The sequence below is a fragment of the Lycium barbarum genome, chromosome 12, assembly GCF_019175385.1.
Source record: "Lycium barbarum isolate Lr01 chromosome 12, ASM1917538v2, whole genome shotgun sequence".
Lineage (NCBI taxonomy): Eukaryota > Viridiplantae > Streptophyta > Magnoliopsida > Solanales > Solanaceae > Lycium > Lycium barbarum.
Window position 1 is genome coordinate 10,798,332 of NC_083348.1, and position 27,969 is coordinate 10,826,300.

Here is a 27,969-nt window from a genome sequence, read left to right on the forward strand (position 1 = left end):
AAAGACTATGTTAAGTAATCATGCTAAAAAGGATAGCCAAAACTCTTGTCTTATATAAAGACTTCATAAAATATCACAAGATACATAACTGGTTTACGGACACAAATGCTATAAGTAATCTCGTGAAAAAAATGATTTTCAGATTGAAATATAACACTGTATATAATTCATACATCACGTGAGATCAAATTTCAGCTCGAACACAAAAACCTATTTGCAATATGCCAATACAACAAAATAACAACTACAAAATCATTTCCAAACTAGTTGGAGTAAAGTTGTATGAATACTCTATATCGATCAACAACTTAAATCAAACAAAAAAGCTGAAAAAGAGGGGAAAAACCGAATTTCAGATTGAAGTAGAAGAAGCAAAATACTAGGTGGGGAGCAGTACAAGGACCTGGAAGAATATCTGGAAAAGTCTGGCACCAACTAAGGTGAAATGCTTTACATGGTTGGTGGCCAAAAGGGCTTGTCTCACTCATGAAGTACTACAAAAGAAGGGTATGCCAGTAGTAACCAGATGTTTTTTATGCAATGAGACGGGAGAGACCAACAATCATCTATTCCTTCATTGAAAATTCAATGCTCAAATATGGACCATGTTCTTTAGTCTCAAAAAGATCAAGTGGACAATGCCCGAGCACACTGCAGATCTGATGAGTTGCTGGATCAGAAGAGGGGGCAGTAAGACTCAGAAGAAGTGGTGGAGGATTATACCACCCTGCATTTGGTGGACTGTTTGGAAGAAGAGGAATGATAGATGCTTTGAAGATAAAATCAATTCCATATACAAAGTAAAATGGAATTGTAATTTATCTTTATTCTTTTGGTGTAAAGAAAACTTCATAGAGGAGGTAGATGATCTGGTGGATTTCTTAGGTGCCCTGTAGATCTATTTTTTTTCTTTTCTTTTCTTTCTCTCTGTTGAACTCTGTTTTTTCTGAAGGTGGCCAGCATACCCTTAATGCTGAGGAATACAATAGTACCAGTCTCAAAAAAAAAGTAGAAGAAGCAAAATAACCATTTGATGCTCTCCTTTTCACAGCAGAAGCATTCGCAGACGCAAAAGCAGAAGCATTCGCAGACGCAAAAGCAGAAGCATTCCCAGAAGAAGTAGAAGAAGATGCAGTCGCAGAAGCAGAAAGAAGAGTAAGTAACTGTGTTTCTTCTTTCAGGCAATAATTAGCAGCAAACAGTGCTTGTTGGTTGATGTTCGGCCTAAAATGCATATATTTAGCCATTGTTTCCTCACATTCTAGTACTTTTAATCGTCTTTTGAGTATAAATTATATTGCTTTGTGCTTAATATTATATTTTTACCATATAAGAATAAAGCGGTGTGAAGATGAAAAAATTTGGAGCAAAATTGAATAAAGTGCGGTAACAAAAGGAAAGTAAAAGAAGAGGAGACAATTGAGGGGACCATCAACATTACACATGATGATTGGGTCAACAATAGATGAAAATTACACTTGAAATTGAAAAAGAACAACTGTAATTACAAGTGATGTAGCAAACAGACTTCCTCGTGACACGTAGCTGACAGTGAGCAATATTGATGCTTTGCACGTCGTGGATGATACATGATTTGTGTTTAGTGAATTGTAATTGATTCGTAATCAGCTGGAATTCCATCTAATTGAGAATTTCCAGCTCAGCAGTATGTTAGTTGGTTAATTCAAGTAGAGTTAGTTCAAATGCAGTTTAGGCGGGAAAGTTAGTTTGGGTGGTTAGCACATTCACGGATTCGAATTCAGCCTTATAAAGGATTGTAATTTAAATATTGATTTCATGGATGAATATACTTTTACTCTTGTTCAATCACAACTACTTCTTCTACATTCTTACCCTCCATTACTTAGCTATCTTCAGTTGAGTTCATAGAAACTCCTGTAATAGCTTAGGAATCACTCGAATTCATATAAATTCCTGAGATTCTGATAACAATGGTATTAGAGCTGAACAATACTCGGCATTAAGGGCGAAAGTAACAAGGACAAATGGTGAACCAACTCCTGAAACATCAACTACAGAAGTGGGAGAATTGAGAGATATGATGCAAATCATGATAACAGAAATGGGAACCTTAGCAGGCAAGGTTTCACACTTGGAGAAATTGGACCAAGCAATGGTGGAATTGAAGAATCAATTAGCAGCAGCAACTGGAGAAAATCGAAGGGACAAGACTCCAAGAGAGCATACTGCATTGGTACAGGAAGAAGGTCCATCTAGAAATAACAATTCAGAGGAGAGAGTACAAAGGGAAAGAGAATGAATCCCTACAAGTTACAATTCTCAGCATTCAAATTTCAATCGATGGTCAAGGTTATAATTCATGAGATTTTCTGGAGAAGATCTCAGATCTTGGTTGTTCAAGATTGAACAATTTTTTGAGATGGAAGATGTACCAAATGATGAGAAAATTGGGGTTGCTGCTCTGCAATTGGAAGGTGATGATATTCAATGGCACCTTTCTTTTGTGAAATACAAACAATACCTAAAACCAGCTACTTGGAATGAATACATCATGGCATGGGGGAGAGGTTTGGCACTGATTTTGATGATCCCGTGGAAGAAATCAAAAAAGTGAAACAAGAAGAGTGTGTGAAGGATTATCAGGCAGTCTTTGAGAGGAATTTGACAAGGGTAAATTTGTCTCAGGAAAATGCCATCAGTTGTTTCTTGGGGGGGGGGGGTGTTGAAACCTGAGTTATACATTGCAATTAAAGTCACAAATCCAACTACTTTATCACAAGTTTATAAAACTACTAGGATGCAAGAAGCTTACATTGCTGCATTACAACAAGTTGCTTCTTTAACTGTGAGCAATGTAGTCAATCCTGTAAGAAGATTTAATGATCCAAAAACTCAAGGGAAACCTATTCTTCCAACTTCTCATAGGAATAATATACCACAGCAGAAGGGGTTCAATAGAAGGACATTGACACCTGAGGAAATGCATGAGAAGAGAGCCAAAGGATTATGCTTCTTTTGTGATGAGAAGTATGTCATGGGACACAAGTGCAAGCACCAGAAACAACTATACATCCAAGAGTTAGAAGAACAACTTAATAGAGTTCAGAACTCTAAGGAGGAATTACATAATGAATTGATGATTGAAGAACTAGAACAACTGCAAGGCAAGGAGCACATAGAGATATTTATTCATGCTTTGAATGGATCAATGGGCTACAGAACTTTGAAGGTCACTGGCTATCATTCCAAGAACCCATTACACATACTAATACATATAGGAAGTTCACATAACTTCATTGATCCTGCAGTAGTGGAGCAGTTGGGTTATCAAGTTATTGAAACCATTCCTGATGTGGTTTCAGCAGCTAATGGGACCATAGGTTGATAAAATGTGTCAGTTATCTTGGTTATTGCAAGGGGCAGAGTTGAAAGCTGAATTCTTGCTATTGCCATTAGGAAGTTGTGGAGTAGCATTAGGAGTCCAATGGTTATGCACTCTAGGGGATATCAAGATGAACTTCAGGAATCTTACAATGGAGTTCCTATACAAGGGCAAGAAACATGTCTTGAGGGGAGCTGGAAGGCAAGTTTTACACACAGGATATGGTAAATTGGCAAAAATCTCAGGTAATGATATTCAACTTTTCATGATTCAGTTGCAACCTACCAGTTATGACGAAGTACATTGGCATTCACCAGAAGCTAATACATTAACTCAGACTGATACTAGTTAATCCAATCTGCTAGGTGAGTTTAAGGGATTGTTTGAAGAACCTACTCAATTACCACCCTCTAGAGGTGTATTTGATCATAGAGTAGTGTTAAACCAAGGGACTTAACCTATAAATAAGTAACCTTAAATGTATCCATCTATTAAAAAGGAAGTGATAGAATCATTGGTAAAACAAATGTTGAATCAAGGGGTGATACAACCTAGTTGCAGTCCATTTGCTGCACCAGTAGTTTTGGTGGGGAAAAAGGATGGGACTTGGAGATTGTGTGTTGATTATAGAGATCCCAATAAGGCCACTGTTAAAAACAAATTTCCTATTCCTACGGTAGAGGATCTATTGGATGAGTTAGGAGGCTCAAAGATTTTTTCTAAAATTGACCTTAGATCTAGTTATCACCAGCTAAATATGGCAACTGAAGATATACTAAAAACAGCTTTTAGGACTCATTCAGGGCAGTATAAGCTCTCAGTCATGCCCTTTGGATTGTCCAATGCACCTGCAACATTCCAGGGTCTCATTAATTCTGTATTCCAACCTTTCTTGAGGAGGTTTGTATTGGTATTTTTTGATGGCATATTAATATACAGCAACGCAGTGGATGAGCATGTATGGCAGTTGAGAGTTGTTTTCCAAGAAATGGTGAAGCATCAATATTTGCTAAGCACAGTAAATGCTTCTTTGGGGTGAAGAAAATTGAGTATTTAGGTCATTTCATTACTGAGGAAGGTGTGTCCATTGATCCTCAAAAGATAGCAGCAGTTCAAAATTGGCCTATTCCTACAACCTTGAAGCAGTTGAGGGGCTTTATTGGATTAGCTGGGTTATTACAGGAGATTCATTCAAGGTTTTAGTTATCATATGAAAGCCTCTAACTGACCTACTAAGGAAGGATAGTTTCAAATGCTCACCAGTGGCTACAGCAGCATTTGAAAAACTTAAGAATGCTTTGACAAATGTACCTGTCTTAGCCTTGCCTGACATCACCAAGACCTTTGTGGTTGTGACTGATGCCAGTGGGTTTGGAATTGAAGTTGTTCTCATGCAAGAGGGTCATCCCATTGCCTTCATTAGCAAGGCCCTATCTCCAAGACATGCAACTATGTCTATCTATGACAGAGAACATTTAGCCATTGTACATGCAGTTACCAAGTGGTCTGAATACTTACTCAGCCAGAAGTTCATTATTAGAACTGACCAGAAGGCTTTGAAGTACTTAATGGAATAAACTCTTCACACCAATTCACAGTTACTTTGGTTGACAAAACTTATGCCTTTTGATTATACTATTAAGTATAAAAAGGGGGTAGAAAACAAGGTTGCAGATGCTCTCTCTAGATATCTGGTGCTGAATTACTGGTCCTAACATTCTCTAATACCAATTCTGATAGTTGGAGTACTGATGTGGAACTGAAATCACTAATTGAGAGGCTGCAGTCTAATGCTGATGTTCCTTCTCAGTTCACTTGGCACAATAATCAGCTCAGGAGAAAAGGAAGATTGGTTATTGGTAAATCTGATCAACTGAGAAATACTATCATCTCACTTTGGCATTCTACTGCTCAAGGTGGGCACTCAGGAGTTGATGCTGCACTCAAGAGGTTACTGACTTTATTCTATTGGAAAGGGCTGAGAAAGGATGTTAAATCCTTTGTGCAGAAATGTGATGTATGCCAGAGGAGTAAAGCTGACTTAGCTACTTATCCTGGTCTTTTACAACCTCTTCCTATTCCTGATGTGGTATGGTCTCAGATCAGTATGGACTTTGTGGATGGTTTACCAAATTCTCAGGGTCATGAAGTCATCTTGGTGGTAGTGGATAGACCAAGTAAATATGGTCATTTCATTCCACTTAAACACCCTTACACTGCTCAGTCTGTAGCTAAGTTCTTTGTGGATGTTATTGTAAGACTTCATGGACTACCTGATGCTATCACTAGTGATAGGGATGCAATCTTTTTGAGTACTTTTTGGCAAGAACTCTTTTCAATACAAGGGGTTCAACTGCACATATCTTCAGCCTACCATCCACAATCTGATGGACAAACTGAGGTCCTTAACAGATGTTTAGAAACAGAAGATTTTTAGCAAGAAGAAAGGACTTCTTGTATTTCTGAATGAATATACAATCCATAAGAATGGGTACTTATACATGAGTTCTAAGACTAAATAAGGAAAGACAATATTACACAATCAATTCCTAATCATTTACATCAATACAATATATTCCTAAAATTAAGCTATCAATCTTAATCATCAATATCAAATCAACATCTCAATCTTAATCATTAATACCAAATCAACACTCCCCCTCAAGTTGGTGCAAAGATGTCGCACATGCCCAACTTGCAAATCAGTGTATGAAAAGTCCGTTTGTTGAGGCCTTTAGTAAACACATCAGCTAGTTGTTTTTCTGATGACACGTGGAATAAACTCAAGACACCACCCGTGACTTTTTCTTTGATGAAGTGTCGATCAATTTCAACGTGCTTTGTTCGGTCATGCTGGACTGGATTTCGAGCTATACTGATTGCAGCCTTGTTGTCACAATACAAGGAAAGTTTCCTTTTTTCAGACAATCTCAATTCTTCTAGTAACTTTTGTAACCACAAAAGTTCGCAAACACCCTGGGCCATAGCTCTATATTCTGCCTCCGCACTTGATCTAGCAACTACACTTTGCTTCTTGCTTCTCCAAGTGACCAAGTTTCCTCCTACGAGTGTACAGTAACCGGATGTAGGCCTTCTGTCATCTAAAGATCCAGCCCAATCTGCATCGGTAAAGGCTTCTATTTGGAGGTGACCATGTCTGGAGTAAAGTAGACCTTTTCCTGGAGCAGACTTCAGATACCGCAAAATATGAAAGACAGCTTGCATATGAGGATCTCGAGGATCATGCATAAACTGGCTCACTAGGCTGACTGAATAGGCTATGTCTAGTCTAGTGTGAGAGAGATAAATGAGTCTTCCAACCAGCCTCTGATATCTCTCTTTATCAACTGACTTTCCAACTCCGCTTTGTAGTTTGTGATTGCTTTCAATGAGTGATTCTGCTGGTTTGCAACCTGTCATGCCTGTTTCTTTCAAGAGATCCAGAATATACTTTCTTTGAGAAATAAAGATTCCTCTTTTTGATCTAGCAACTTCAATTCCCAAGAAGTACTGCAATTTTCCTAGATCCTTGATCTCAAATTCCTGTGCCAACAACTTCTTCAATCGGGTCATCTCCTCTTTGTCATCTCCTGTCATTACTATGTCATCAACATAAACTATGAGAAGAGTGAGTTTACCCTTTAAATGTCGTATAAAGAGGGTGTGATCCGCATTGCTTTGTTGGTAACCAAAGGAGATCATTGCTTTATAGAATCTGTCAAACCAAGCTCTAGGAGATTGCTTCAATTCGTACAAGGCTTTCTTCAGTCTGCATATCTTTCCTTGACTTTGTTCAGTACCAAAACCAGGAGGAATCTCCATGTACACCTCTTCTTCTAAGTCTCCATGAAGAAATGCATTCTTCACATCAAACTGTTGCAAGTCCCAGTCAAGATTAGCTGCACAAGATAGAAGAATTCTAATAGTATTCATTTTTGCAACAGGAGCAAATGTCTCTTGATAATCCACTCCAAAAGTCTGAGTGAATCCTTTAGCCACCAATCTTGCTTTGAACCTTTCAATGGAACCATCAGCTTTATGTTTTACAGTGAAGACCCATTTGCAACCAACCAACTTCTTGTCTGGTGGTGATGCAACAAGTTCCTAAGTCTCATTCTTTGATAAAGCCTTCATTTCTTCCATCATAGCTTGCTTCCACTTAGAATCTCCAAAAGCTTCCCTCCAATTCTGGGGAATAGACACAGAAGAAATAGACAAGGCAAAGGCTCTATAGGAGGGAGATAAAGAATTATAGGAAACGAAGTTGGATAAAGGGTGTTTAGTGCAAGATCTGACTCCTTTCCTGTGAGCAATAGGCAAATCTAACTCATTAAGAAGTATAGATAACTCACCAGAAGAAGAAGGTTCGGCTTCGGCAGGTTGCATGATGACTTCTTCTACTCTATTTCTCCTTGAGTAAGTTATCAATTCTTTCTCTAATTTCACTTTCTCTTATGGCAGTAGTTTCAACAATAGAACTAGGAAAAACCATCTCTGCTTCCTTATAATTCTCCCCCTGAAGAGGTGATGGTGTAATACTGAAATAGGGCTCAGATTCCCAAAAGGTAACATCCATACTGACAAAGAATCTCCTAGAAGGAGGGTGATAACATTTGTACCCTTTCTGTGTTGGAGAATACCCAATAAAGACACATTTAAGAGCTCTAGGTTCAAGTTTCCCAGAGTTACTAGCGTGAACAAAGCAAACACACCCAAATATCTTTGGAGGAACAGTATAGTCATTTTTACCCTTTAAAGCTTCTAAAGGACTCCGGAAATTAAGAGTTTTAAGTGGCATTCTATTGATGAGGTAGGCAGCTACTAGAATGGCATCCCCCCAGTAAGGCTTTGGCAGATTCATGGTAAACAAAAGGGATCTTGCTACTTCTAACAAATGCCTATTTTTTCTTTCAGCAACCCCATTTTGTGCACTAGTATAAGGACAACTAGTTTGATGGATTATCCCAAAAGACTCCAAGTAAGCTCCAAAAGTTTTATCCATGTATTCTGTGCCATTGTCAGTTCGAAATATCTTTATCTTAGCCTCAAACTGAGTACAAATCATCTTATGAAATGACTTAAAACAGGAGAAAACTTCACTTTTGGCTTTTAACAGATATACCCATGTCATTCTAGTGCAACAATCGATAAAAGTAACAAACCATCGACTACTAGATAAAGAAAGTGTTTGAGTAGGACCCCAGACATCAGAATGAATAGTCGAAAAGGGAATTGTGCTTTTATTGTCACTCAGAGGATAAGAGTTTTAGTGTGCTTGGCATATTCACATGCATCACAAGACAAAGATTCAAACTCAGTTCTAGAAAATAAACCAGGGTATAACTTTTTTAAAGCAAAAAAAGATGGGTGTCCCAACCGTCTATGCCACTGTATTATTTCTCGGTTGACATCCTTATTTCCTACAAAAAAGGCCTGACCAGAGTCTCGAGTTCCATCGATCAAATATAAGCCATCATGCAATCTACCACTGCCAATCTTTTTCCCTGTATGAAGGTCTTCAAAAACACAATAATCAGGAAAGAATCTGACACTACAGTTTAGTTCTTTGGTGATAGCGCTAACAGATAATAGGTTAATAGGAAAATCAGGCACATGAAGAATGGATGATAAGGTAATATCAGGAGTACAAAACATTGAACCTGTTCCAGAGACAGGGGCTAGGGAGCCATTGGCTATTCTGACATAATCCCCTTTGGGACTAGGAGAGTAATTTTGAAGGCCTTTAGAAGAGCCTGTCATGTGTCTATTCGCACCAGAATCAATAATCCAACAATTAAGCTGAGCATTAAAAGCAATACCTGACTGCACATAATTGGGGCTAGCAACACTAGAAGAGTCAAGTTTGTTCAGAAGACGGCGAAGATGTTGAACTTCATCTTGAGAAAAAGTCTCTCCAGAAGTAGTGTCACCCATATTATCTGGATGGGAAGGGTTAGAATAGGCCTACGACCCGAGAACTGAAAACAAAATCCAGAAAAAAAATCGCCGGAAAGTTGGCTGCCACGCCGGAATCCTAATTCCGGTGATCGAAAAAAAAACTGATAGGGATAGGCGCAGAATGTTCCAGCAACCCCAACAGAGAAAAATAATCCAGAAACGAACTGAACTGGAGGAGTTTTTGTGCGGATAGCCACAAAGAGAGAGAAAAACTCGACCTCTTAGATAAAACACGGAACCCTAGTGCTGCGAGGGAGAAAACTCACCTCAAAAAGGCAGCAATGGCTTTGATACCATGAAGATTTTTAGCAAGAAGAAAGGACTTCTTGTATTTCTGAATGAATATACAATCCATAAGAATGGGTACTTATACATGAGTTCTAAGACTAAATAAGGAAAGACAATATTACACAATCAATTCCTAATCATTTACATCAATACAATATATTCCTAAAATTAAGCTATCCATCTTAATCATCAATATCAAATCAACATCTCAATCTTAATCATTAATACCAAATCAACAGAAACCTATTTGAGATGTTTTTGTGCTGATGATTCTCATAACTGGTTCTCTTGTTTACCTATGGTAGAGTATTGGTACAATACTAGTCATCATTCAGCTATTAGCTTGACACCTTATGAAGCTCTTTATGGCAGACCACCTCCATTACACTTGCCTTATCTTCCTAGGGAATCTGCTTCTTCTGAGGTGGATAACCCACTTATTAACAGAGAATTCAAACTGCAGCTTCTTAAGCATCACTTACTGAGGGCTCAATTGAGGATGAAACAAGAAGCAAATAATCATAGAAGTGATAGGAACTTTGATGTGGGAGATTGGGTGTATTTTAAAGTGCAACCCTATAGACAAATGACCATTTCTCGTCATCCATTTCATAAGCTAGCTGCCAAGTATTATGGACCATTCCAAATACTGAAGTGAAAGCTGGTCCTGTAGCATACACACTTTTGTTTCCTGATTCTGTCAAAATTCACCCTATAGTTCATGTGTCATTATTGAAGAAATGTTATGAATTGCCGTCCCAAATTGCTTACCCTCCAGTGGTCTATGTTGACAGTCCCTACTGTCCCAACACTGAGTTGATTTTACAAAGAAGAATGGTGAAGAAGGGCAATAAAGCAGTAGCTCAGGTCCTGGTGAAATGGCATGGTCTTACAGCTAATGCTGCTACTTGGGAGTTTGTCAATGTACTTCACACTAGGTTTCCTGAATTTTGATCCTTGTGGTCAAGGATCTTTTGATGCAGGGAGTACTGATACATGATTTGTGTTTAGTGAATTGTAATTGATTCGTAATCAGCTGGAATTCCATCTAATTGAGAATTTCCAGCTCAGCAGTATGTTAGTTGGTTAATTCAAGTAGAGTTAGTTCAAATGCAGTTTAAGCGGGAAAGTTAGTTTGGGTGGTTAGCACATTCACGGATTTGAATTCAGCCTTATAAAGGATTGTAATCTCAATATTGATTTCATGGATGAATATACTTTTACTCTTTTTCAATCACAACTACTTCTTCTACATTTTTACGCTCCATTACTTAGCTATCTTCACTCGAGTTCATAGAAACTCTTGTAATAGCTTAGGAATCACTCGAATTCATATAAATTCCTGAGATTCTGATAACAATGGAGCAACCAAGGGGTTCTCGGATTAAAACTTATCTCATTTTATTTTGGATTGGGTTATTTCGTCTGGACTTTTTCCTACACCTATGAGAGAGCTTGGAGCCGCCGTTGAGGCAGTAGTTTCGGGGTTTGACCTTTTCTTCTCTGTAGTACTCGTTTTTATGTTTTCATTCGGATGGTTTGTCTTTTTTCCTCCATGTCTATGTGGAGCTAAACTCTTTAGTTCTAGGATTTTGGCTCAAACATGAAAGTTGTCGTTTGATTATCGTTTACATCTATTGGTTTCCAATCGTTGGAGTTATTTATTTATTCTTGGTCTCAATTGTTTGATTATCTGGCCAATAGTTAGACGCTATTTGTGGAGTGTGAATTGAACTAGGGATAGGGAATTTGCATGCGTAATAAGAATAAATACATCGTTTCACTAATGAGGATAGAAATATACCCTTTAGCCTTGCTTAGTTGAATACGGAGCTATAAATGTGTTCCTATTATTTTCTGATGACCATAGGAATATAGGCGTTAGTGTAACATCAACAGGCTTGTGAGCAACTCGGACGATACTCATAAAGCAATAATTAACCCGTCAACTAGAACCATGTAATGATTAGAAGACTTAGCTGGATTGTTAGTGGTCATATCCCTAGATCTATCTCTTCTCTTCTCCGATAAAAAACTGCTCTTTCTTGATCGAAGTTCGTTATTTGCGTTCTTTTTATTTTTTGTTAGTTTATAAATATAATTTTGGATTATTTCTTGTTTAGATAATTAGCACTAGTTTAATTTAGTTGACGGTTAATCATAAGTCCCAGTGAATATGATATTTGGACTTTAATCCTATATTACTTGTACGGTCTTGAATACTTGTGTGCGTTTGGGAGCGACATTGGTCCATGGGAATGCCTTCCGAAACTTTCTTGATGATTTCTTCTTTACTCTTTAATGGATTCCAAGCCGCACGCCATTGGTTAATCCTGAACTCCTTCCACTTTTTGTTGAGTGAACCATCAACGTGTTTATGGATTTCTTGTCATCATAAAAAGTAACTGGAATCTTGGTATCTTCAAAGGCATCTTTTAACAATTATAATATCATACTCATCGCTTTGTCAGTCATGCGGCACAAACATTTTATATATGATACAACTTAATTAGGAATGACAATTTGGAATACTTCATACACCCTTCGTATAACGGTTGCTTGCCATCTTCGATCAATTCAAAGAACACTTCGCACAAACTTCATTATTCCCCTTAATGTGCCCTTCATTAAATGTTTCTTCTGTATTTATAGGCTCACAAGACACATCAGGCTCATTGACATTGTTCCTGGTGAACCAAATTCACCATTAATCATGGTTGCCATCGAATTTTGGGGTTGCAGAGTATCTTCTGTAACATTTGTGCTCTGAAAAGTCTATGGCACAGTTGCATTTGACTCTTCACCGTGCAAATACCAAAATTTGTAATTTTCTAGAAAAGACTTATAAGTCAGCTGCTCTTCAATTGCACTTCTTCCTTGCCACTTCTTAAAGCCACATCTCGGACATGGACACTTAATTACACGCCCATCAACAGACCCATGCTCGAAAGCAAAGCCCAAAAATTTTCCTAGCACATTTTCATATTCAGGTGTGTTTTGTAGTTTGCTAATCCAAGATTTATCAATTGGCATGGCTAGAAAGAACACATAATGATCCAACTTAAAATTAAAAAAAAAACATCACAATATCAAAATGAAAAAGCTAGCTCATGGACAAAATTAAGCAAACATAAATAGAAGTTTGAAACCTAAGCTCACTGTCTCTCCTAAAAATTTGCCAAAATGCATACACCATTATTAGTTAATGGATATGGTTAATAGTGTCCAAAATGTTAGCAGAGGCATGTTTCATTAGTATAGAGAACTCTATAATTAGCCAAAATGCAGACTCTGTTAACTGTTACTTCCACAAGAATCACACATATATAAGCAAACTAGTTGTGTGTTTCTCTCGATTAAGACTCTAGCGGTCGTAAACTAAAGATGCATGTACAGTATCATAATGTCTTTTGTATTTTGTGGTCTTAAATGTGTCATGTAGGATGTTGAATTTAAAGAATTAGTTCTACTAATACCATAATGCCTTTTGTATTTTCTGGTCGTAAACTAAAGATGCATGTATAGTATCATAATGCCTTTAGTACTTTGTTGTCTTAAATGTGTCATGTATGATGTTGAATTTAAAGAACTATTATACTCATAAAAGTGACATTTTTTTAAACTTAACAAAAAAGGAAAAATAAGACATAAATTAAACTGGCCAGAGATACCAGTTGTAATAGGTGTGGATTTTTTCTCTCGTCACTACTGCTCGGCCAGCGTCATAGCCAACTCCAGCCTTTGCGCGCTCACACACGTTTGACACTTAGATTAATTTCGGGACAGTATACTGAAAGGGACACACACGTTTACAGGCAAATGCCCAAACTTTTATTATCTCTCAGATATTACAATTGGAGGCTTACAAAACTGATCCATGCCTTAGCCAAATTCTGCCTACATAAAGAAACCTGCCAGGGTAATTACAAGGGTAGGGGCGTGCTTGGCATGTGCCAGCAGTTCCATAAGAGGGCATTAAGCTGATTCTAAGGGAACCACTTCACCCATGAGGGGAAGCCTTCAGAAATTCGCCTCAACTGACGAAACTGCAACGCACACTGCGTAATTGTCGCTTGTGTCGTGTGCATGACCCTCATGCATGTCCCGTGTGCATGCCTTCTTGGCATGTGTCGTGCATGTGCCTAGCCCGAATTCTGCCTCATGGCTTCGCCTAACACTTAGAATATTTTTCACCCAACTTCATGTCAATGTCATGCCATGCCAATGCCTTCAATCAATTGGACCACACGATTCACAATCTTCGGATAAGCTTCTATATCTTCTTCCATTTTCAGCCACCAACTCACGGAGATGTTGAATTTAAAGACTTATTATACAGTCAAACTTCTCTATAACAGCATCATTGGATCCGAAATTTTTTTGTTGTTATAGAGAATTGTTGTTATACGCATTTAACAGCATTGACATTTAAATAATATTTTGCTGTTATAGGCAAAAAAATGCATAAAATCTAATTTTTCATTTTTAATTGCCAAATTCTAAGCTTAATCACACTTTGTATAATGAAGGAAAATCTTATAATGATAATATATATATTCATATGATATTTTTTGTCATAAATATTGTATCAAAGGATCAAATATTTAGTAAAATCTCTACACTTATTATTAGTAATCAAGATATTCTATTTTTATAAAGATGGTTAATTATTATATTACCAAAAAAAAAAGATAGTTGTTATATGGGGGTAATTTGGCAAAGAGAGTACTATTATAAAGTTGGTTGTTGCTGTTATAGAGAAATAAAATATAACATAAAAAATCGGTTCCGAAAAAACTTGGCTGTTATAGAGAGGTACTGTTATATGCGGATGCCGTTGTAGAGAGGTCTGACTGTACTAATAAAAGATGACCCTCATGCATGCCCCGTGTGCATGCCTTCTTGGCATGTGTCGTGCGTGTGCCTAGCCCGAATTCTGCCTCATGGATTCACCTAACACTTAGAATATTTTTCACCCATCTTCATGTCAATGTCATGCCATGCCAATGCCTTCAATCAATTGGGTCACATGATTCACAGTCTTCATATAAGCTTCTATATATTCTTCCATTTTCGGCCACCAACTCACGGAGATGTTAAGCTTAAAGAATTATTATACTAATAAAAGTGATCGGAGTACTACTTCAGCATCGTCTGCATAAGAAATTGAATATAAGCCTCCACCTTTTTTCAACAGAAGCTAGGATTGCCGCTAATACTCATTTTGGTATACCCTGATCTAGAACAAACTCAGTTTATGATAAACTGAAAGAAGTAAAATGGTTCCAGAGAAAGGCAGAAATTGAAATAAGATTTTAACTACAGCTTCCTCAAAAAAAAATTGATATAAGGAGGGAAAAGAGGGGCATTATAGACATTCACAGTTAGAAAGAACAGACAATAATCTGTGCTGTTAAATAAACGACAGTTCTCTAGGGAAAGAGTGAGCAACGAAAAAGATAGATGCAGAGTCAAAAAAGATGAAATTAATAATCATTGCCCTATTCAAAAGGGGAAAGCTTAAATAGTCAATCACTCTACATCTGGATCTTCTTGACATGCAAATAGTTGTGATTTTTTTTTTTAAGACTCTGTTAACTGTATGAAACTAGTTGTGTGTTTCTCTCGATTAAGACTTCCAACATCAGATTCACACACTTAGAACAGTAAGTGTTCTAAATCAGTAACTGATTGAGGACTGGAAATCAGTAACTGTTTTCCTCCTACACCAGAAGAACAAATTCTCAACACGTTTAGATTTTACAGACGTGTGCTTTTTCTTGCCACTAAACCATCTAGTTTTTCTCTTGAGCCAAATACACTACCAGCTTCAATCTGTAGCAGTTGAACACTACTATAAACTTACAAAAAGTAGTACTCTTTTTGTCCCCGTATATGCAACTAACAAAGTTCCAATTTCAATATTCAAGCAATAGTACAATTTTCTTAGTGTCAAAGTCTTCTAAAAACAACATACCCAGTGAAATCCCACAATGTGGGGTCTGAGGAGGGTAAAGTGTACGCAGACCTTATCCCTACCTCGAAAGGTAGGCAAGCTGTTTCCGAAAAACAGTTCGTAAAACTTAAACTCAATGTATAAGCATTGTGATGCAGGTTTACAAGCTATGGTTCTGATTCAATGGCAAACTGTACCAACATTTTGTAAATGTATTCCTGGTGAACACAGATAGTAGTAACAGAAGTGTAACAGTTGTGATTCCAAAATTTGACATAAAATGAAGAAGTACATCAATTCAGCTTCTAAAACTACAAATTACATTGTCACAACTGAAACTGCTGAAATTGATAAGATTTTATACCTATCAAACAGTTAAACGTCGACATCGATCCCAATAGTTTCACTAGCAGGTTTGCTACCTGTATGATACTAGAGTAATATTAGCAGGAACAACAACTAAAAATGTCAAAAAAAAAAAAAATGAAACTGGTAAATTTACTAAAAATGTCAAAATTAATTGCATGCAATCCAAATACGAGACAAAGCAGCGAAAATTGAAGCAAATATCAAACTAATTGAACTGAAAAATAACAATAAGTAGACCGAAAACTAAGAGAAAGAAAAAAATGAAAGCATTAGAACAGGAATTGGGAAAATTGCTACATTCCCAAACATGCATGAACCCTAACAAAGGTCTTTTAGTTCCATCGAAGGATTATCCAACACACAGAAAGTGAAATCGATTGCTAATATACCAAAGGATTATCAAACACAGAGTAATCGATTACCAGAAAGTGAAATGGACTACTCGTAGCGACAAATTCAGACACTTTGAACAGTAAAATCACTACACATAAAATGAAATTTCAAAATCATAGGAAATTCCTGTCATGCATGAACCCCAAAAATCAATTTAAAAGAAGAATCGTGGAAAAAGTCTGCTATTGGTTCATAACCTTAGATAAATTCCATTATTTTGCTAAAAACCTGCATAAGCACAAAACAAAGTTGACGATTTCCAGCTAGGGATTGAGAAATGCACTGCTTAGTTGAGAAATTCACTAAGCCAGACGAATTACAGCTAGGGATTGAGAAAATTATTCTGAGAGATTACCTACGAAAGGCGCCGAAGAAGTTCTGGAACAATCGAAATAAATGAGGCGCCCAAGTGTTGATATAAATTCACTACATAGGTTAATTGTTTTTTTTTTAAATAGCGGTGGTTTGAACCGCTGTTATTTAAAGACGATGAATGATATGCAACTGACCTTGTAAAAGCTTTACAATTGTGGAGTAAGTTGTTCCATATGACCTGAAAGCTCTAGCTGATAGTTTCATGGCGAAGGTGAATCAGGGATGAGTTAGTGCATGGGACTGTTTATGGTTGTAGTGGTTTTAAATTTAATGAAGAAGAGGATGAAGTAGTAGAGCAGCCAGAAACGAACAGGCAAAAGAATATGGATTTGAGGGAGATAAATCAGATTCAGAGGATGACAATGAAGGAATTAGAAAAGCAGGTGCCAACCTCACTCTTCTTCTTACTACTGGAGGACTGCCTGGTGTACTTGGTATTAATATACCAGGTGCAAACAGCAGTTGTTGCTGGAAATGGAATGCCAATTGGCTCTAATGATGTGACAACCAAACAATTTCAACTGCCTTCAACTTGCAGAGAATAACACAGTAAAGATTCAGGCCGATATGATGCCTGAACATTACGAAGCATAATGATTTTCTCAAAATGCTCGCTGGAATGTGACAAACAAGGAGAATCTGGGTCCTAATTCTGAATTGACAGTAGCTGCCATCACTTAAGTTGTGCAGACTCTTCAATATTGGTGTTGCACCCCTGTAGACACGGCGTGGGTATGGGTGTGGACGTGAGTATGGTATCCGTACCGAATATGGCCAAACGATTTTGGGTACTTTAACCAAAATCGACAGAGAAATTCGAGACAGATACAATGATTTCTGAAATCAAAACAAAAGCTAGGGTGAATCCATAATTTAGGCATATCTTTTGGCATCGATAAAAGATATTTTGTATAAAAAAGTGAGCAACCAGAAGGTGCTTTAAAGATATTTACAGGTCAACATCACTGATGATTGTGCAATGAACTCAAGAAGTATATCATGACGTCTATATAATTTGCAATAGCCATGTTACACCCAAAAAATTTTAAAGAGATGCATTTGTACTTGATAGTAATTACATATTCGAACTTACTCTCAAAAGTTCGTGTATTCCTTTCCTTTCAAATAGTCCACCATAATTTAGGCATAGCTTATCATTCTATTTTTAGATATTCGAATTATTTTTTAGCCGAATCCTGCACCCATATCCATACCTAGATCCGTATTCCCTAATCTTAAAATTTAGATCATGAAGGACCCAACCTCCAGATCTGCACCCATATCGGACACCCACACCGCAGTCCGAGCAACTTAGGCCATCACTACTCGAGGACAGTAAACTCGAGGGCCTGGGGATAGGAAGTTGTACTTGTTCATTGAGGGACCCATGGACAATCTATCAAGAGAGCAAAAGCATAACTGAAATATGTATTGGAGGACATTAACATGCAAGCATTATCTACTGGTTGAGCTAAACTGGGCCAATATAAGTTGTATAAGAATTAATGTTGTTTCCATTGACAAAGTTTAATTTTCCAGTTATCTATTCCAGGAAATTATTTCTTAGTTTTGGCTGCTCAATTTAGAGATGACTTACCTTGCAATGATATAAACAGGTCTAAATGGATACATGATTATTCTGCCAGATCTTCTAAATAATTGCTTCTTAAAAAAGAAGATTCAAATCCTGAAAATTAAATCCTTCCCTGTAAAAGTGATACAACATCAGCATCTAAACCTCCAATTACAACAATATAAATTCAATTACGTCCCGTTAGCTTTTATTATGTCACCAGAAAACCAAGAACATGACTAATGCGGACAGAGGACAGAGGACCTAAAGGAAGAAAATCAGGGAACATAGGCATCTATTCAAGAATCGAAACAGATATACTTTCTCCGTTTCAACTATATCGCTACCTCCCTTAAGTTTGGAGGAATCAATTACAGTGTTAAGAAAGAGGAGATTGAGTGTCCTGCTTCCGAGAATCTACATTCAGCAGAAAAAAATTACACTAGAGAAAATTTTATACTTCTAACCCAGAAAGAAGAGAAGTTTATCAGAAAAGCTTAAACTAATAAATCCTACTAATGTGTTGGAGAGATGAATAATTTGCAGAACTTATACAAATATAATAGTAGGTGATAACAGCCTCTTGAAGAAATACAGGGTAAGGCTACGTACAATAGACCTTGTGGTCCTGCCCTTCCCCGGACCCCGTGCATAGCGGGAGCTTAGTGTACCGGGCTGCCCTTTTAATAGTAGGTGATAACATTTGTTTGATAAACTGTGTGTACTTTTCTAAAGACCGGCTAGTTCTGTTAGATGTGCATAAGCAGCTTAACGCTTCAACCACTAAAGCGGACAGAAAGGGGAATGTCCTTGTGTAGATAAAGCAAATTCCTTGCACTCAAAACAAGGTGGCCTACCCTCCAGATGAATCCACACATGAAAATCAACGACCGAAGATAGATGCATCTGTCAATTACACCAGAAAAGAAGTTGCAAAACCATCACATGGTTTGGAAACCCAAACAAATAAACTTGACTCTTGCAAGTCAACAACTGGCCTGCCCATGTCACAACTGACTCCACCAATTCACAAGTAATACGGCCACCAACTGCCAGGGAAACAACCCTTTACACATCTTGTCCTGAGACTGACAATAGCCTATTCACCAACAAGAGACTGGTCAGTGTAACTTCAGGATTCAGTAGTTGAAAGGCCCCTTCTCTGACATACATATTAAAAGAGAAGATTTCAATGTGTCAATCACTTGGATGAGCCTCAAACAATGTTGAAAAAAAAGTAAGTTATTTAGCACCAAAGTTCTGAAGAGTCTTACAGGTCACGTGGATATTTCCAGCCATGATTCAATGCAATTTTATCATCATTATGAGCAAAGACTAGCTTTTATCAACATTATGAGCAAAGGGTAGCATTATGAATGTTATGGATCGTGGGGAACTCAACCCCGTAAGTTAGCTCAAGAGGTGAGGATTGCCCAATCTATTAAAGCGACCACTCATTCCTTAACGGGCCGATTGAAAGGAACTATGGGTTTACCTAAGAAACACGAAAAACTTTGTCTGGAGACCCTATATCAGTTAGATAAAAGTACATAGAAAATAGATTGTATATGCATCATCAAGTTAACTTGCAATGTACTTGGAATGGAATAAAAAGCAGACTTAAACATTCTAACGCACTCCCGTCCATCCACAAAAACAGAGAGTGAAACAAAAGAAAAAAGTTAAAACACGTTTTCTTCCGGAACAACAGTATTATCACTAGTTTCAAACTTCTACCAAACCGAAAAACGAACAAAAGCTTTTCACTACTTCATTTTGTTTCAATGTAGCAACTATTCCTAAGGATTTTTAAGTTCAAAATTCAAATATTTTTCATTCTTAAACATTAACGTAAAAACTTGAAAGAGGCGATGCACATAACAAAAATTTAGTAAAGTTACAAGACATACAAAAACAAGAAAGACTGCAGCTCCGTAAGTGAATAACAGAGACACGTGTGAAGTAATTCCCTCAGACAAATGACTTGCAGATCAGAAAATTTTCTAATACTCTGAAAACCAACAATTCTTTTTTTTTTTTTTTTTTTTTTTTTTTTGGAAATCCGCAATTCAAATGTTAATAATTATATAAACAATACCGACGTGAAGAAGGATATAAACCAGCATGATTCCCCTCTCTCTCCTTAATCTAGGCCACAAAGTGGGTTGCATTTGTAAAATCTCTGTCTCTGTACTTTGGTTCTTTTGAACGGGCTTCAATGTTGAAACTTTTGGTTCCACAGCAGGACATTGAAATGGTATCTCTGAAATCTGTTTCATGTCTCTAGGTACAAAAACACTCATCCCAATCTTCTCCTCAAGCGACATGGCGCTAGCCTGTTGCTTCAAAAATGGAAGCTTTAGGGAAAAACTCAATGAAGCAAATCTATCTCCTCCCCACATTGCTACTTCTCTTTCCATCATAAGCTCTCTTCTTACTTCGAACTCCAACATGTGTCTTCGAGCAACCTTTCTGCAATGATCTCTTCCCCAATACGTTCCTTCTCAATCTCTCTCCCCATTGACTCATGCGCATTGCTAGAATCTTGAAAACAATTGAATGACTGACCACTACGAGGGGCTATGTAACTAACCAACCAAATAAACAGAACAAAAAGTAAAAAAGAGAGATCGTATTGGTCAGTTATTCAATTGTTATCAAGATTCTATCAATGTGCAAGAGGCAATCAGGAGAGAGATTGAGAAGGAACACATTAGGGAAGAGATCATTGCAGAAGAGGTTGCTCGAAGACACATGCTAGAGTTCGAAGTAAGAAGAGAGTTGATGATGGAAAGAGAAATAGCAATGTGGGGAGGAGATAGATTTGCTTAATTGAGTTTTCACCCAAAGCTTCCATTCTTGAAGCAACAGGCTAACACCATGTCGCTTGAGAAGAAATAGGAATGAGTGTTTTTGTATCTAGACATGACATGAAACAGATTTCAAAGATGCCTTTTCAGCAGGATGCTGTGGATCCAAAAGTTTCAACATTGAAGCCCGTTCAAAAGAACCAAAGTGTAGAGGCGGAGATCTTACAAGTCCAACCTACATTAGGGCCTAGCTTAAGGAGACATAGCAGAAATTTGCTGGTTCATATTCTTCTTCGTGTCGATACAATTTATACAGATATTAACTCTTGAATTGTTGATTTCCCAAATAATAAAAGAATTGTTGATTTTCAGAGTAGATTAAAATTTTCTGATCTGCCAGTTCATTAGTTTGTCTGAGGTAATTACAGCACATGTGTTTTTGTTATTCATTTGCGATGTTGCAGTCTTTCTTGCTTTGTCTAGTGCTTGTAACAGTACTGAAATTTTGTTATGTGCATTGCCTCTTTCAAGTTTTTCAGTAAATTGGTTATGTATGACAAATACTTGAATTTTGAACTTTAAAATCCTTAGAAATTGTTGCTATATTGAAATAAAATGTAGTAGTGAAAAGCTTTCATTCCCTTTTCGGTCTGGTACAATTTGAAAAACCAGTGATATTACTGTTGTTCCGGAAGAAAGCAAGTTTCATTTTTTTTTCTTTTGTTTCGCTCTCTATGTTTTATGGATGGGCGGGAGGGTTAGAATGTTTAAATCTGTTCTTTATTCAATTCAAAGTACATTGCAAGTTAAATTGATGATACATGCATAATTTATTTCCTATGTAATTTTATCTAACTGATATAGGGTCACCGGACAGTTTTTTGTGTTTCTTAGGTAAACCCATACTTCCTTTCAAATCGGCCCCTTTAAGGGATGAGTGCACTCTTTAATATGGCTTGGGTAATCTTCACATCTTGAGCTAACTTTTGGGATTCAGTTAGGTGCAAGATCCATAACATTCTTAACGCTACCCTTTGCTCATAATGTTGATGAAAGTTCACTGAATCATGGCGACATGACCTCTAAAAAAATTCAGAATTTTGGTGCTAATTACTAAATGACTCACTTGTTGTTCAATATTATTTGAGGCTCCAAGTGACTGACACTTTGACACATTGAAATCTTCTCTTTCAATATGTATATATAGGGTTTTGCCAGCCTACTACACGAAGGTAGTAGGTTAGCCATGTTCCCATTTTCTAATTTCCTTAAATGCCCTAACTATTTTCTGCCATTAAAATAAATTAGGAATATTTTTATCATTTCATTACAAAATCCCAATTCATTTCCCTCTCCCATGTTTTCACCCGAAACCCCACTCATTTCGCTCTCTCCAAAACCCGCCAATTCATCTTTAAAATTGCCCAATTTCTTCTTCATGTTTAACAATTTGTGCTTCATTTATCCTCATCTTCTCATTCTATCCCTCAATTGCTTATTTTTGTTTTCACCTAAATGTACTAGATTTTATTTTCTAGATGTTCCTGCATCTTCATCCCCCTTATAGATATTATTATACAAATAGAAATTAGTGATGGACAACAAAGATTGCAGCGCTGACGCTAGTGGCAATATATAGGCGTGACAGTCGAGATGCGTTTGCAGGATAATATTGAAGAGGAAAGGAAGGAAGGGATAACTCATTAATTGTTGAAAGAGCTGCACAAAATGGAGAAGGCAGCACAATATTTGGTGGAGCTTGCAAAGTGTTTAGAGTTTCTTGTTTGAAGATGGAAGAAGGAATGGCAACAGTGAAAAATTTGGTGGTTGTGAATCTTTGCTTGGAGTTGAGAATGACAAATGATTAAAGGTGGTGAAGAATGAGTTTCACCATAGCTGATAGGGAGACGGAAAAGCAGAAAAAGAGAAGAATGATAACTGGGTTTTACTTTTTAAGCAAAAAGACTATCATTCTTGTTTAATGTGTGTGTGTGTATATATATAGGGTGTTGCTAACCTACAACATGAAGGTTGTAGGATAGCAATGTACCGACTTTTACTTTCCTTAAATACCCTTACCAACACACCAACAATATATTAACATGAGGGGCTTAGTTGTCTTTTACTCAAAACCCCAATACTTTGGTCTTCCCCCTCTTTCTTTTCTTGTCTGCTCTGCCCATGGTGATGCCAACAAGAAATCAAGCTAAAACTCACAGGCAGCAAGCAAAAATTTTAAATAATTTTTTTGTTTCAGAATTTTTCCTATTCCTACATTCTCCAATTTACTTTTAACGATACAGAGGCAGAAAAAAGACTAACTGCCTATGTTTTTATCAGGAGCAATTCACATGAGGTCATGGAACCTTCAACATATTCTTTCAAGATTGAGTTGTAAATCACACAAATCTTGACTTGAACATAAGAATAATTTTTGATTGGGCAAATTTTCCTGTTTGTTATTGAAAAAGTTGTGCATCTGTTCATCTTGAGTTGAATGAATGAAATAATCCACTACAAATGTGTTATTTGCTTTATTTTCAGCTTCAATGGATTCTTTTCCATATAAAAGCAAACACTTGCTCTTTAATTTCTTCCCCCTATTCTTTAATTTTCCCCGTTTACTTCTCCAAAAAACCACTAGGACAAAATGGGTTTATGACTTTATCCTCAAGGCCTTGAATTGTTCTTTGCATTCATTTACAACCTCAGATCTGTGGGCATTACAACAATGAGGGGCGAATAAGTAGAGGAACAGAGAGACGACAGTGAAAGGATTCGAAAGGATGACAAAGATGGTGGGTTTAATTTTTCGGAAATGACCAAAAGACCACCTCTATGACTTGCAATATACTATTAGGGGCATTTAAGAAAAAGTAAAAATGGGTACATTGCTATCCTACAACATTCATGTTGTAGATTAGCGAAACTCATATATATATATTTAATTCTTTATGAAAGCTGAAATTAGAACGGTAAAAGAGGTCACAATTAGAGCCGCAACTCTTAATGTTGATGCTTCTCCTCATAATGAATAAGCTACAACTCAAATTTTGTTGTCCTCCATAATTACTGTAAGTAATACAGATTTGCATTCAATAAACATACCATGACATAATAGTTTCCTGCCCTTCCTTTATAATGCTCTCTTGGCACTCCATGGCTACCTCCAAGAGTACTGAACAAAAAAAGCATACAGTCAGACCTGCAAATCTTATTTCAATATAAGTGTTAAGTTGCCACTCATATGGAGGGCCATAGCTCCACCCTTTGCTGCTTCGATGCTCAAACTTCAGTGCGACCTATAATTTTTCTTACTTCTCCCCCACCCGGAGCCCAGGTACCATGTACGCCCCCAAAATAAAGAGCCTTGAATAATAGAAGAAAAGCACCTATACTTAATAAGATTAAGCGAATACCTAAAATTGTGGACCATAGCATAAAGTCAATGTGGTTTTCTTTTATCAGGTAAAATGAGATTTCATTAACAATTCTATCCAGAAGATGCTAAAACTTGTTGACAGGTAAATGCACCTTTTCAAGGAGGAGAAATAAAAGTGGCTAGAGAATTCGCAAGCAACCACGTTACCTACAGAGCCAAGGGACCATTAGCACATTCGTTCTTGCCAGCAAGACGTTGACCCAAAAACACCTGTCAAAAACCACCTTTGCAAAACTTCCTTCCAATCTTATAAACTGGTGATCCTCCTACTTGCACCTAAAAACAAAATTCATGCAGAAACCAAAAATGAGTAGAATTCCTACATTTAATTCAAAGATTTGAAAAACTTTAGAACACAACTAATCTGAAGTCAATATCTAACAGTTAAATTTCCCACATGTCATCAGCATTTTTCGGCAAAAGAAGGCTGCGGTGAGGATGAGAATCACTTGGGAGGGAGAATGGGAGTCCGTAGATGTGAAATTTACCAATTTTCATTCTCATCAGATCAATGTGTGTAAGTTATCAAATAAGATTGGCAACATTGCATGCTAGTTGTTGAATATTATTTACATACATTTTGTGTCAAAATATACAATCTTTCACGGCAGCATCATATTAGAAAATATTTAACAACATACCCAGTATAATCCCACAAGTGGGGTCTGGGGAGTGTATGCATACCTTACCCTACCTTGGGAGGTAGAGAGGTTGTTTCCGATAGATCCTCAGCTTAGGATAAAATATTTAACGTGTTACCAAATCATAGCTATTTACGTATTGACAAACGGCGATGCGTTTCATGTCCGGTGCTTTTTCCCCCTTTTTTTGTCGATAAAAAACACCTATAATTGTAAATATGATTAAAAGAAGTACCTAACTGCAGTAACATTAAATTGAAATGCAAAGTTAGAGTTTGACAATTTTCTTAACTCCATCATCTACAGATTTACAGTAAAAAGAGAAAGCTTATATAAGCAAACAAATGAATAATCCCGTTTTCGCATTCATCACACAAATACACAGATAAATAATGAAAAAAGTAGTCTTAATAGACTCTACAGGAGTCATACTATATGCAAATACTATTTCTCTTTCTCATATTGTTGTTTGATGCTACCATCTCTCTTTTTCAATACATTTAAAGTCCATGTACCGAAGTACACATTCATTGCAGGACCACTTACACAAGGAAAAATATAGCACTATACCCATTACTGCTGCGTCTGATGAAAAACTGAAGGAAACAACAACTAATATTTTGTCATCTCAAGTAGAACAAACCTTTATGAAGTATTCACTATTGCCTCTTCAAACAGACGATTAACAATCTTGGTCTCTTGGATATAAAGATCATTTTACTAAAAGGAAGACCGCAACAGATAATTTTCAGATTACGTTTGCCCATATTCCAACTCTCTCTTGGTACCTCTATTGCTCTCTCCCCATATCTCCCACAAAACAGTGCTTCGTAAAATTCATATCCAAATTTTTCCGGCAGCTCTAATCCATGTTACCGGTAACACCACGATAGCCTAGGATGCAGGCTTGTAGTCATGTCTAGTTAATTCGCACAATTCAGGCAAGTTTTGTGTCAACTAGTAACTGAACGATGGAAATGGCAACTACAAAAATGCAAATGGTAACTACACAAAGCAACTGAAATCCTAACCAGTAAAACTATGCTGAATGTCAACTGCAAGTCTTGATCTGCGAATAAATTTGACATCCACAAGATATCTCCACTCCTAATTATCAAAGGCTTGCAAATGGAGTAACATCGTCTTCTCTGTATGTGCACTTACTTTCTAAAGAATATACATCTGTAATAATTCTTTTATTCACAGATTACAGCAGAAAGCATAAAGTCTTCACTACTTTGGTACCTGTATATAGTCTATGTCCACTTTTCTTCATATGAAGCCATAGGTTTTGGCCTACGCTATGCATATGTGTTGAAAGATCTACTAAATATGAATAATAATAGATTCTGAACACAGTAAATTTGATGGATGTGATCGAATTACAATCGAATCCATGAAGTTTAAATCCTAGATCTGCCTTAGACTTTATGGTAGAAGTTAGTAGGACATGCTACTATATGGCTATTAATACAAGTCTAATCTAAAATTTTCCTTTAACGACAAAGCCGTTATCATAAAGAGAGCTTGGAATTTTACAGACCACTCAAGTCGAAAACTGAAATGATTGAATTAGCACACTCCACTCACTCAAAAGCAAAGCAATATTTGAATCAACAAACACGTAAGAGTAAATGTTTAAAATCACTAAGAAAAAAGTTGCAGAATAAGAAAATAAAGATAAGACACACCAAAAGGAATTTTGTAATGATCGGCAAAGCTAAGATCCTTGGGCAGATTCAATTAAAATTGCATTCATCTATATGTATTTCTCCACTAATATATTGATTTATGTCCCACTGTATATCTCCATTAAAAAATATTTCTAATTTTCCTAAAAGGATATGATCAATTAAAATCTCTCTGCAACGACAAAATTGTGGAACAATTTTTTATAGAACAATATAATCAACCTTCACAATCCACCAAGTAACTTAACAACAACTATAAAGATAAAATGCAGAGATTATTCATGGAATATCATAACTTGACCAATTTTTGTATGAAATTCATCGCAATTTTGAAGTAGAAAGAGAATAGAGAACACTAGATGTTTGAAGCAGGCATACAGAGAATGAACATACAGTTCAAGATCATCACTAATTTTCGCACATTAAAAGAAATCCCCAAAGTGCAAGAAAACAAGAATCAAATCAGGTCTATGTCGTTGGCAGTGCTGATCGGTGACGGATTTGGTTCCCAAAATTTTCAAGATGCTAGCCGTTTTGCTTTTTTTGGATGTATTCGTGACCTTGGAGAAAATATTGGAGCGGAAACCATTTTTTGTGAGCAGGAAAGATAAAATAATAAAAATTACTTTTAATTGTGGCCAATGTTCGTGCAGTAATATTTCAACTTCAACAACAACAATAACATGCCTAGTGAAATACGGAAAATGTACGAAACTCTACCCTATCTTTTTGGTTAGAGAGGTTGTTTTCAAAAGACTTAGCTCAAAATAAGTAATCAAAACAGTTGTGAAAGAAAATAACGGCAGGAAAAAGCCAGATAAACAAAGCAAGTAAAGCAACTGTAGCAGTAACCCTCTATTTGGATGGTTGTTTCTCGTGGTTCATTAATGTACAGTATGGTATGTACAATATGGTGTTGTATTTTATTGTACTGTATTAATGAACATAATGTTTGGATAGACTGTATCGTTTGTTATGGTTTAATAACATTTGTATTGTTTGGTTTGACTGTATGGTACTATAAAATAACTTGTAAGTTTACTAAAATACCCTTTAACTCTTAATTAGAAATTAGTTTATATATATTAATAAAACTCAGGTAAAAAATA

At 36.7% G+C, this 27,969-nt stretch overlaps 1 long non-coding RNA gene across 18 annotated transcripts; it reads right to left on the reverse strand.

The window, feature by feature from the left end:
• Positions 1–13,420: 13,420 nt before the first annotated feature.
• Positions 13,421–27,536, reverse strand: LOC132625150 (uncharacterized). 18 transcript variants are annotated; one of them, XR_009576682.1, is made up of 7 exons: positions 25,813–27,529; positions 24,676–24,804; positions 24,195–24,264; positions 19,134–19,375; positions 18,301–18,409; positions 15,931–15,998; positions 13,421–14,764 (listed from the first exon to the last, which is right to left on the reverse strand). It is a non-coding gene; the product is annotated as an uncharacterized LOC132625150 (long non-coding RNA). The 18 variants fall into 18 exon arrangements; XR_009576680.1 differs by having other exon boundaries at positions 15,931–15,988; positions 25,813–27,527; XR_009576676.1 differs by having other exon boundaries at positions 13,422–14,764; positions 15,931–15,988; positions 16,838–18,409; positions 25,813–27,536.
• Between the last annotated feature and the right edge of the window lie 433 nt (positions 27,537–27,969).